We start from the raw sequence: 13182 nt of genomic DNA on the forward strand, positions 1-13182 counted from the left end.
TGTCGGGTAGAAGGGTGAGGAGAGGGGGAGAAATAGAGAGCCGAACGAAGCCGAGCGCGATCGAGCTCGGCAGTAGAGCACTGTAGTGGGAGCAATACAGAAGGGAAAGAGTGTGCGGTAGGGGAGTCGCGCGCCGTTAACGCCGCCTGGTGGGGTTAACGTCAGGGGCGTGAGCGAAGAAGGGGCGTCCCAGCGAAACAGAGATAGAGAGTGAAAAAGAGAAAGAGAGTTCTCTTAGCTTGCTCTATACACCACCTCCGGCGGTACGTTCAGCTCCACGCGACTTCACGAGTGAAACATTTCGCGGGTTTCGCGGGGAGCTTTTCCGCAAGACTCGCTGGTGGGAGGTTGAAGGTGGTGGAGGAGCGAAGGAAGGACAACGGTATTCCCGTTAATTGAACGACTCTCTCGCGTGGGGAAGGAGGTACCTGGAAGGGAGACGCGACACTCTCTACTCCGGATCGAGAAGAGGGAGAAGGATTACTCGCAGTAATTACTTATTTTTATTACGCTCCGCCTTCCTATCCTCTCTTCCTCTCCTTCACTCTCTCGATACTCTTACTCCCTTCTCCAATCTTCGTCCTCTTCGTCGCTGTGCGTTCAACGTCGCCAACGGTTAGTCACTTATCGCCGAGGAGCGTTATTGTACTTTTCCTTTTTTCTCTTTCCTTTCTTTCTCCCCTTTTTCTCTTCTCTTCCTCCTTTTCTCATGTTCTTCCACTCGTGCGCACTAGTAACTTGTCCGCTTTTAAGCAGTTCGAATGCGCTGTTCTTTCCCGCCCGTTTCTAAAGCCAAGGTTCATTCTTTTCACAACACAACAATCAGAGCAATTCATTTCGGAGGGATCACTGCAATATTAAAGAGAAGTTTAGCCAACTCGCTCTTTTTAACGCTAATTAATTAATTTTCGATTTTAAAGGGATTAATTGAGAATTGTCGTATATTTTTATCTCAAATAAATGGCATTGATCATTCCAATGAACTTTTACGAGTGATGTATTATTTTTTTTCTTTTTTCCATTTAACAGGAAGGACGTTACTTTGTTTATTAGATGAAGAGAAACATAAGCGTTATTATTTAAAAGGTAACGTGCTAAGTAAGTAATCTACATTGATTGTATGTGACCGTCTGAATGAAATGGTTCCACGATATCAACTTGTAAACATAGATTAGAATTGTTTTGTAAATATTAAAATTACGTGTATTTCTTTGTTCGCTTATATTAACTATATAAATTTTCGTTTAACAAAAACGATCTCATATTTGATATTTTACGTATCGAGTTAACTTCTTCACGGTTGTTGCATTTCCTTAATCGAGTCAACCGGATACTTTGAGGCTATCGGACAGGTGAATGAACCGGTAAAAGAGCATCGTCTCGGACCGACGGTAACTTGGCATGCTATCGAGAGTCGCTTTTTTGAACAATTACGTAGAAACGTGCTGAACTAACCTCTCGAAGCAAACCATTTGCTTCTTTTTCTGAACTTTCTAAACCGATAAGGATATCATGGGAGTCGGGACATCTTTAACGCAAGTGTGACAGTTACAGGACAGTAATCGCTAAAAAAAGTCATTGATAAGTTAGTAAAAAGTTGTTTGAAAATGTTTACTATAAGTAAAGATTCTAAGTTTTTTCTTTTTTTTTTTTTCTTTTGAGATTGAGTATATTGTAGATATTAAAGTGATCTTTTTACGATGAAATAGTTCGTTCCAAATTTAATAAAATATATTTAATAGTATTCACTTCAATTTCGTTTTCAGCGAACTCTTTCGTTTCATGTTATTCAGGGTCGTTTAAGTTAGCTAATTTTGATTAAAACAATTAATCAGATACTTTGTAACATCAGAAGAGTGTATTAGTCAAGTGTATTGATCGTTTGATTAACGATTATCTGAAATCATGCAAGTGGTTTTATCATCGCGTGATTGTACAATGTGACTTATCGTCATTTTTAACTTTACTGTAAAAATTATTTATTTTTTTTTTATTAAAGATATACTATAATGCAATATTGTGAAATAAATTTTGGGTAAAGAGAATTGACGTTCAAATCCGAAATACTCATGTAGATATTAAAGATACGTATATCGATAAATGTTAAAAATACGATTTGTTGATAATGTGTAAGTTATCAAAAATTATCATTGTATGAATTTTATTGCTATTGAAAATAAGAAAATCTGAATATTTAAAAAACTCACAATTCAAACAGATCCCATTAATATATTTTCAAAGGATCACATTCCTCTTTTGATTTCAACTTTGAGATAGCTTATTTTGACAGTTCTCGGTTCAACTACCTTGAAACATGCCGTGTATTTCAGTTGGCAAAGAGAAAAAAACAATTCCTCTTGACGTCGATCCTCATCGGGTTCGACCTCTCGAGAGAAATCTTATCCTTATTGGATTACAAAGAAACAATCCTAAAACCTTCTAACGAGTCTTTTCGGGTCGCAGGAAGTTCGCTTCTTGCGATAGATATACTAACGCCTCGTGACAAGCGTACCGATCGGAACCCTTCACGGTCGGCACCTTTTCGAGCTATCCACTGCAATTATCCGAAACCTTCCGTGAGCTTGGTCACGCCATTGTTCCTTTTTCCCAAACGTAGCCCGCCGTTGTAGGTTCTTCGAGGATACTCCATTGTTTTCTTACTCTAACTGTCATTCTCTCCTTCTCTCTCTCTCTCTCTCTCTCTCTCTCTTTTTTCTCTCCAGGACCTAACCACCAGCTCAACCAGTTACCGCGGTTCAACTTTGCTGTTTTTCTTACCTAGTAGATGCGACTCTAGATAAGAGTTTTGACAAGTGCGCCTGCGACCGTCTATGGGGTGCCGACTAAACGACGAGCCATGGCTTGAGGAACTCAGGGAGAGGCACGTACGAGTTAGTGTAAGTGTGTTTTTGTGTAGTTACCGATCGACTGACAGGTTCTCAAACAAGGAGAGATCGCCAATCGAGTAATCCTAAATATGTATGTCTGTCTTGGTTTGTATTCCTTTATGCTCTTTAACGGTATATACTCAGCTATATCTTTTTACGAGTATTATCTTCAGGTTAGATCGTAGAAACGTAATGTTTAGTTCATATTTACAATATTAGCGCGTTTCCAATATCGTATCCTATACGTATTCATAAACTGTGACAAGTATCATAATCTTTCGTTTGATTCAAGTAGATTCCTAATATGATTTTTCAATCCTGCTCAGGTTTTTATTTCAAGAAAGCAGTGTGATCATTTGCAACATAGCCACACTACGAATGTTACTATGGATAAATAAATTAAGAGTTGTAAAATTCATAGGTAACAATTTTGAAATTTTAGAACAGAGAGAATATCGATCCGCGATTCTTATTCCATTCAAAGACCACAATATTGAATTTCTTTTTTCAGAATGGACGAAGAGGAGACCAGAAAGTCGATAGATATGCGAGAAGTGTTATAAATTTCCTGCGGAAACCTCTGATTTTTAGTGGCAATGATTTTGCAGGGACATGACATCCGCCTACGCTAGGCTACCATGTAAGGTGCGTTTATTTTGGCGACCTTTACGACGCGAGTTTACGATCGCCTGAACGCTTTCGTGAACTTCGTAATGATTTTCGGAAGTTTGCGGAAAAAACATCGAGGAGAAAAAAGTTTTTGGATCGTTCGACTCTATCAAGGAGGTTTCACGGGAGAAACAATAAAATTCACTGAATTATTAGCCGTTATCGTGGACGGGAGTAGACAGCAGAAGTAAGAAACAGATTCTTCTGAAAAATGAAATAGTATAAAAAACGAAACAACAACATTCAACTAACGTTGAGAAACGATCGAATAGCCAAAGGGAACTAGAGAAAGAGAGAGAAAAGGGACGCGAAAAAGAACGATGTGTATCGTAGCTCACGGAAAAAGGAATGGAAAGTTAAGAAAAGGCAAAGGTTCAACAGGGGTAAGTCCAACAAGAATATTGAAAGCCGGTCCTTCGAACGAGGCCAGCGATCAAGAGAGCCAATTATTTCGAAGACCCACCACCACTACTCGTACCCACCCGCTTTCTTTCTCCTTTCTTCTTCACCCCCGCATACGCGTACTCACGTCGAACATATTTTTCCTACGTACCTTACGCGAATACTCGAAGCGCACTCAAGCCACCAAAGTACTCACATACGAATAGTATATTCGAACGCGCGTTCGTTCGTTCCGTTTCGTTTCGTTTCGTTTCGTTCGTTTATTCGAAGAGTACCGTATACATAATACTCTTCGTACGTAGATAGGTACGTACATAGAGGTACATTATGCGAATCGAGCTTCATACATCGTTTCCGTTCTAATAAAGCTAAGGGTACCTTCTCGCGACCACCCTCATTTCTCAATCTCTTTTTCTCTTTTTTCTTTGCTGCTGCAAACATTTACTTTGTCAACATTCGACTAAAAATATCATTAACTTTTTGCACTTCAAACGTATTTACTTGTTCAATTAGAAAATATTTTTTATTCATTGACGAACAAATCAAATATTTTCTATTTTTTAATTATTTATTTTCCATTAGGGATACAATTTTACAACGTCGATATCAAATCGACGATTAATGGAAAATATCCGTATACGCTTATCTTTACTGTGCTTTGGTAGATTTAAAAAACGAAGGACATTGTGGCATACTCTAAGTTAGATTATATGAACCTACGGAGCAATCTTATGCAATGGAGCTACTGAAATCTTAATTCAAGCAGGCGCGCTGTGCCATTGAATACGTTGACGGGGGTAGCGCCTTTCAAAAGCGTCGCTTACAAGCACGTTACACACACGGTTAGGTAATTATATTTACCTTTTCAACTATATTATTTACGTCTGCTATAAAGGGGTAGATCCTTATGGTTCCTCTCATTCTCTCTCATTCTCTCTCTCTCTCTCTCTCTCTCCCTCTCTCTTTACTTCTTTTCTGTGTTGCACCTAGGAATGAAAAATCAAATTCTTTTCTTTAAAAACTAGAAAGCCTATATAATTTTCTATAGAAAAAGTAAGCGACTTGGGTAATTTCTCAACTATTTACAAAATAATTTTACTTTACAGATTCATTTTTGAAAATTCAGTATCTCGAAAAATTTATATGTAACCAATACCGAATAAACAACTGCACATTTTAATATGCATTCAAATGAGTTTTATGACTGCAAAAAAATTGCAATAAAAAGTTTTAGCAATATCGATGCGTAAATTCTTTTTTTTTTTTTTTTTTTTTTGAAAATATATGAGGAGAAATTATACCATGAAGTTGGGATTATAATGATGACAAAAGCACATTGTTGATTAATAAGGAAACATTGAAAAAGGATAGATAAGTATGCGTTAATGATAACTTTGGAAGAGGAAAAAAGAGAAAGAACATTTCTGATCATTTGAATGACATAGAGAATTGTAGTTATAGTAATAAATTTTTCGTAGAAGGAAAGAAAAGATTCATATTACGCAAGATAAAATTTGAAGATCCACTTGAACATGATGATCAAGTAGAACTTTGTAGAATCGCACACGATCATTTTGGCGTGTGAGAAAGGGCAAGAGAGTGTGGGAAGGTTAAACGGGAACGAGTTAGAGAAAGGATACGATTCTGCTTGTCTCTGGGACGGAAGTGACGTCGCAGTCACCGGCGGAAATTCGTACTGGAAATTCCGATGGGTTCGAGAGGTTGTGGGAGAAAGGTAAAGGGAGGGCAACAATCAGGGTAGACCCGGTATTACGCTCCATTCATCCCCTACTGACACCCCTTACCACCCTCGAACCGTATTTGGCTGACAATTCTTCATTTGCGTGCAGCAAACTCTCTACTGTGTGTGCCACGACCGTAGCGAAAGGTTTAAACCGCTGGTTGGTTCACATTCGAAAGAGGCTACTGATCCGTCTCTATCACGTGATTTTACTTTTATTCCTTATAATCGTGAAAGTAACCTTTGTTCTTGGTTTAAACTTCGAAGATGATTATTTATTTACTTATCTTAACTATTCTTGACAATTTAATCTGTTAAGTCTAATTACTTTATGAATCTCTTTTCGATAATTTATAATGACAAATAATCAACATTTTGAATAATTTTTAATTTAATTGAAACCATAGATTTGTATATCAACATTACGCAAATGATCAAATTTGATCTGTCGAATGATCATCATTTCAAACTACGAGAATGGAAGTTTCCTTGTTAGACCAAACAGTTACCTAGTACGAGATGTGGATAGACTAAGCACTATTCTTTCTCGAGCACTATTCTTTCTATTTCTTTCCCTACAATCTTTTTGATGGTTTGAACAAGATGACAATTGAACTTGTCGAAGACATCGCTGGGATAAGGTCAAACGGGCATTTCGTATCGCATTGTACAACGTATGCATCTACATTGTCAAAATGATTGTACTTGACAAAATGATTATTTTTAATAAATTTGAAAAGGGCAAAAAGGGCATTATCGTACTATTCATATTTTTACAGATTATATGAATGATTTGGTAAATCAACAATTTAGTAATATCTACATCATGTTTTATCCAAAGGAATTTGAAGAAATCATAGAAATCACGATAATAAGGAGAGATAGAGAAAAAGAGAGAAAGAAAGAGAATCGTTTGTACAAGCATTTCTTCGACTGTTAGGTGGTCCAATTTGAGAAGGTGCTATACCATGAGAAAAAAAGGAAGCAGAAAGAGTAAGAGAAGTGCCGTACGTGAGGGCCAACGGTAAGAGGGGAAAAAGGCAAGAGGAGGAATGTCAAATTGATCCATATTAATAAGAACGGAGATTCGCGTTGCCGGACTTTTGCATAAATTTGAATCGGCCCTCATACAGCTCGCGGCAAGGGTTGCGAATTTGAATAATCGAGAATAATTTCGAAGTTTTCTCGTGCAAACGCGAGGTAGCGTGCGCGCGTCCGCGACTACGGACGTGATCAGCCGACGTTTCGAAATATTTCCTAGTGTAACGCTTTTCTCTCTTCTTCCATCTCCTTCCCCCACTCCAACATCATCCACCACACTGCCATCTCGTTCCGTCCGGTAGATGTAGGTAATTAACCGCATGCACCAGCCAGAATTGGAAAAATACAGAACGCTTTAGAAATCAGGCTGCGTTTTCGCTGTTTGTGGTTTTAATAAATTTTACGGACACCAGCATGTTTTTTCTCCCTTTCTTCCCTTTCTTTCTTTCCTTTCTTTCTTCCTTTCTTTTTTTTTTTTTTCCTCACCTGGAAAAAAGAAATGTAGAGTAACTTTTACCATACGCTGTTACGAATCAAAAGTTTTTGACTCTACGAAAGGAGATTATTAACATATGAGGTTAGGATGGACGAGAGGCGGCGTACCGCATGATTCGTTTAAAATATGCTCGCCGTAGGCGACTCGAACATCTAGGGAATTCGTACTGTTCAAATACAATTGGATTTTGATTTAGAGGAATATTGAAGAGTGTCTATGAGAAATTTGATTTCTGGATTGCATAGATTATTACAATTGAATTGAATGTACATAGATATTCGAATTAACATATATGAAAAGTATTAGATAGTTATTTTAAATTACAGTAAAATAGAAAAAAAAAAAAGAAGAAAAGAAAAAAAATGTAATAATATTCCCTGTTGCTCTGAACATGTATTCTTTTGGCTTGTCATTTTGGATTAAAAATTGATTACTTCAATTGGAATCGCATCGCGCTTTGACGCGTGTCGGACCGAGGAGAGATATGCTCGTTTCGTTCCATCTCTTGGCAGATTAAAGGCAATCTTATCACATAGAATGACGAGGTCTTGTGATCGATCACAAAAAGTATGCAACGGAACTATCGCGTCTCTAAGAGAATAGACAAAGACGGACATGTTCGAGGAACGGACCACCCGTTGAGAATGAGGAATGTGGAACTGTACCAGCAGGGACGGAGATCAGTCTCTTTCTCTCTCTTTCTCTCTCTCTCTCTCCCTCTCTCTCTCTCTCTATACTTTTGCTCTTCTACACATTTCGAATCAAATTTATTTCGACCATGTCCTATCTATGATACCTGTCCCTCAAAATGACTCGGTAGTTTTACGATTAATCTTTTTTTAATATTTTACACTTTGAAAGTATTTTCTTTATTATTTAAAGAGAACGAATAGCACGGATAAAGTCTGTACGGATAATACATAAATAAATAACACGATATGTACATTCGTAGGAATGAAATTCTTCCTTTTACGAAATCGCGTTCCTTCCGAGGCTCCCAGAAGTTGTTCCACAGTCCCTGGTCTCTCGTTCCGTATGGTCTATCCTATTATAATGTCGACCATGCGCGTCTGTCGTCCGTATGATCTCCAGAGAAATGGAAGAGTGTAAAACGTCGGGCACCTGGACAGAGAAAACGATAGAGAAAGAGAAGGAGAGAAATAGAGATAGACAGTTTAGCTGGGCATTGTGAGGAGACAAATATGAGTTAATACATCATCCAGGGACCTATTCAAGCTTCAGGAACGACGTGAGTGGTGATCACGAATTGGTTGGTGTATAAATACCTTTTAATTGCTATCTCTCTTCCTCACCCTGCCGGCCCTCGTTATTCTTGTCTCTTTCCATATCTTTCTCTTTCAGCCGCCTTCATTGCGTCGAGGAAACAGAGACGATGAGAAAGTATGACACAGAGAACAAGACTAAAAGAAGAACTCTTGCCTTCTTGATTATCTTCAAAGTTCATCAACCCGGTGTTATTCGGATAAGGTTGAAAAAGAAATAATTCTTCTTTTTTTTTTTTTTCTTTTTTTTTTTTTTCTTTTTCAACGGATAATCCAGGTATTCTTGGTATATCAAGAGTTTTATTTATATCCTAACTTTATTTAAAGCTATTGAAAAGTGATAGACAGAGAGATATAGCAATTAATTTGTTTCGTAATTCATTCACCGATACCTTTTGGTATCAATGGGATGACTTTCTCGGTTAAGATATTACGAAGCAAGTAACGTGTATAGAGCATTGATAGATGGATTAAACTAATTCGAACATTACAAACAAACTTTAGCAAGGGCTTGTTTAAAGTTGTGTTATTCAAGGCGCTATACTCCAATTATGTGTACCGAAGCACTTTGATCATAGTCATCCTCCGTGTTTATCATGAAGATACCTCGAAGCATTGGCAGCGATCTTGGTGGACTCTCTTTTGTAATTTCTTTGATCTTACAGATTATTTACAGTTAGAGGTAGAATGTAAAGTTTAATGTAAATCTCTTACAGAAGTATATATATTTTTTTTTTGTAATTAAGTATACGCGCGTGCGAGTTAATATGTTTAAAAATGTGATCATTTTATATGTATTCGTTAATTAGATTAATACAGTTTTAAAAATATCACGGCTAAGTTTGTGTGATTTATTAATTACGAAAGTCCATTTGGATATTGATATATAAAATTGCAAAAATATTATTTCTTATAGAAAACATATAGCTCTACGCCTATGGGCCAAAAGGGTACTTACATATGCACGTTCTTCGTACACGCATGTACTCAGAAATGCACGTCGGGGAGTATACGAATGTAAGGTATACGTCAGGCTCACTGTCAGTGTCGTATCTTTGCATTGACATGATGGACGGTCGACGTGAAATTAACAATGTTATCCGGTCATTAATCCGTACGTGCATGTACAACGTGACCGTCCAAAGCCTATTAATTAAATTAGGTCTATCTAGGTCCCTTTAGATTGCCGTCTATATCTTGGATGCCTCGGGTTATTCTGCTCGATTACCTTAGCTTTCTCTCTATCTCCCTCCCACCCTTTCTCTTTCTCTCTTTATCTATCTCTTTTTATCCCTTTTTCTTATGCCCTTTCTACAGTTTTACTCTTTATCCCCCTTAGAGATTAAAAATCAAAGATTTAAATTAGACTCTATCAATGAAGTATATATCTATATGTAAAACTGAGAATAATGAGAAGAAAATATTACTTTCTCTTTTAAAGTCTCTTTTTCCTTTGCGTTAAACTTAACTCACGCGTAACGTTAGATCGACGAGGTCGATTAAGGATAAGGATTAAAGAAGAGAAGAGAGAAAATTACAATAATAATGGCGGACCGAGAAGCAGCTATGGGTAGAAAACCTGTGTCCGCGAGAAAATAATCTCCAGGAGATTAGGTGAATCGCTTAGTGGTACAGAAAGCTCTATTCACATGCAAATATCTGTCAACAGGTACTCCCTCTCTCACACAACCTAGAATCTTCTCTGTCTCTCCCTATCCATTCTCCACTTATGCGACACATTCTTGTGAATACCCAAGAGAGATCATGCTCTCGATGTAAGAGAGGTGATAGGTGAATTTTAGAAAGATTTCAACCTCTTTACAACTCTCCGTTATGTAATGTTGAAAAAAAATGTTAATGCATATACAATTTCATATTATATTTATCAACAACTATTTCTATTATTTATTTTAAATTAGAGATCATGTTTGTTAACTAAATAGCAAATGAAAATATTTTCCGTAACGTAGATAAACGTTATGTATATACTAACCTAAACCCACGGCGAAGCTGCCACTGTGAATCAGGAACTGCGATACACAATAGTACCTAAATTAGTACTTAATTAATATAGAATACATGTTTGACATGATGTTACCGTTGCAATAATTAACAAATCCAATCGCGAATATTGTTCAACGAGCGCTCAAATCAAGTTATATACAATCATAATTAATTTGAGATTCTCGTTTAAGACTAGTAGTTAAAAAGGAGAAATAGAAGATAAGGATAGTTATCAAGCATCGAGAGATTACTTTTGTCGACAAAATTTCAGCGATCTGTTGTACATAAAATAAGATATGATATATGAAGCGAATCAGCACACTAGATCAAATAAATGAGAATCGCTTAAATGTTTTAATTATTCAATCAATAATGGATTTTGTATATATATATATATATATATATATATACTTAAAAATAAACTTTGATAGAGTAAGTCAGGGAATTCATTTTGTCATTTAGAAACCATCCATGGTTGACATTTAATAAAATGAATCGATTAGATAAAGTACTTTTATGATCACAACGAAAATAGGTATATATATGTATTTGAGAAATATATATATATATATATTTGAGAAACACTTTACCAAAACGTAGCTTCGAAAGTTAAGGCGATAATCGATTACTGAGACTAATTATTACTGATGTTACGGTCTAAAATTTTCGAGTGAGAGCCCTTGGCAAGTTTCTAGATGTATAATTTTTAAGGTGACCTTTTAAGAAAGGGAGAGGTAGAAAGCCAAAGAGCAAGAGAGAGATGATCAGGTATTTACGATGGCATTCGGCCGGTGACATGGGTTTCTGAGACCAATGAATTTTAATTCCTTTTCACCCAGAGCTCGTTCCACGGGGCCCGGAGGATGCACCGTGGTAGCCCCCGCTGCGACACCAGGACGATGATTTAATATTTTAAGAAAATGAGGGGTCCACCCTTAATTTAAGTTCACCGTAGACGGGCCCATGTTCTTGGCAGCGGGAGTCCTAGGGAAGCCATTACCCAGAAATTCGATTCGACAGTTTGAGAATGCTTTCGTATAATCTTTTCTCTTCTATCTTTTTTTTTTTCTTTTTTTTCTTTCTTTTAGCGTTCTCTTTTGCTCTTTCCTTTTCAATGATAATTTCTCATCACAAAGCTTTTGATACGTCAAACGCAAGATTAAGATTTAAGATAGATAACGAATACTACTATTGCCAAATATAATGATCGTACTGTGTGTTCGCAATCGAATAAAGATTTGTATATTTTTAATTTTCTTATTGTAGTGACTATTATATATGTTGTGATATAATTATAGTTATCGTTATTATATTGTAACGAGTAGTATTTAATTAATTAATGGCTAAATAAAATAAAAGTATGAATAAATCAAATATATAATAGAAATATAATAAAATAAGATCGACCGGAAACTTTTTAAAGAAGAAATATATCATCGTGAATAATTTATCGTTCCACTTATTAAGGATTAATCAATAGCGTATCAAGAAACGATTAACGTCATCGAAATGATTTCTTTATTCCGGAACAATGATTCACTGGAATAGATGAAAGCAAAGCGCACGTTTTTATAATCCCTGTTTTACTGTTATTAACCTGAAACCAGAACGGCCTCTGAACAAGAGAGCAAGCGAGCGAATGGCTTTCACCATGGATCGGCGCTGAGTTTCCACGAAGGCGCGATCGATCCAATAAATTGCATGACATGACGCGCGGTTGCGTGGGCCCGAGAGAGATAAGGGCCCGTTCCGTGAGTATGGGACTTGAGACCCCGAAGTCGACGAACTGGCAACGTCGGGACGCCATGGACCGCCTCTCTTTCTCTCTCTCTCTCTCTCTCTCTCTCTCTTTCTCTCTCTCTTTCTCTCTCTCTCGTTCCGAGGTAAGGAGAAAAACAAAGAAAAAGATAGAAAAAGAGAGAGCCAAGCGGAAAGAGGGGGAGGGGGAATCGCCCCCTAGAATGTCCTTTGTCGCGGTCGCCCTCCTCTCCCACCCTTCTCCCAGATGCATCGTCGGCGAGTCGAGTCCTTAAGGCTCCGTTCAGGCCCTTTGCTCGCATGGAATGCGTTCCTTTCGACCGACATGATATCTTTTGCCTATTACTCGACGTATTCGAGAATTTTTCATCGGTTTAGAAGTTTAATATCAATAAAATTAAATTAAATAACAAACATTTAATTGTCATTAATAAATAGTTGTTCTAATGGTATATACGTATGATGAATATTGTTAGTATTAAAAGGAAAAAAAAAGGTATTGAACAATTGACCTGTTCTTAACTTGAAATCAATCTTTAATTTACATAAATGGATTGTGCTCCATTTTTTTTTTCTTTTTTTAACTTTTAACCGTACAACGAAACACATAAGTTCTTTTCAAAATATGATTAACTTTTTAAAAGGTGTTATTGTTCTTAGGAGGAAATTGTTTGAATAAATTTTCTCTTATCGTCGGTGACAACGATGACCGCGATACTTATACATAGAATCGATAGGAACAGATACAACGTCATCGACTGATTGATCATGCCGACGTCTAATATCGAGTCCTCTAACGATTATCTGCGTTCGGAGATGCGGAGTACTGAATAGACTTGGGTATTATAGAGCCCAGTCACGACGGGAGTTACTCGTCCTCGTATAGATATACCCAATTCC

At 37.0% G+C, this 13182-nt stretch overlaps 2 long non-coding RNA genes across 18 annotated transcripts in view; one reads left to right on the forward strand and one right to left on the reverse strand.

The window, feature by feature from the left end:
- The first annotated feature begins 54 nt into the window (after positions 1-54).
- On the forward strand, positions 55-9287 carry LOC118441278 (uncharacterized). Of its 17 annotated transcripts, none has more exons than XR_014982768.1 (6): positions 55-489; positions 2724-2897; positions 3215-3309; positions 3400-3940; positions 4542-8507; positions 8600-9287. It is a non-coding gene; the product is annotated as an uncharacterized LOC118441278 (long non-coding RNA). The 17 variants fall into 17 exon arrangements; XR_014982770.1 differs by having other exon boundaries at positions 4542-8486; XR_014982772.1 differs by lacking the exon at positions 8600-9287 and having other exon boundaries at positions 4542-6374; positions 6480-6608.
- Positions 7095-13182, reverse strand: part of LOC146872666 (uncharacterized) — a 38241-nt gene continuing 32153 nt past the window's right edge. Inside the window, exons 2-3 of the long non-coding RNA XR_014982777.1 lie at positions 8182-8359; positions 7095-7227 (exon numbers count right to left, since the gene is read on the reverse strand). This is a non-coding gene — a long non-coding RNA (uncharacterized LOC146872666). The remainder of the gene's footprint in view (positions 7228-8181; positions 8360-13182) is intronic.

The sequence above is a fragment of the Vespa mandarinia genome, chromosome 11 (assembly GCF_050613455.1).
Source record: "Vespa mandarinia isolate Hongniang chromosome 11, ASM5061345v1, whole genome shotgun sequence".
NCBI lineage: Eukaryota > Metazoa > Arthropoda > Insecta > Hymenoptera > Vespidae > Vespa > Vespa mandarinia.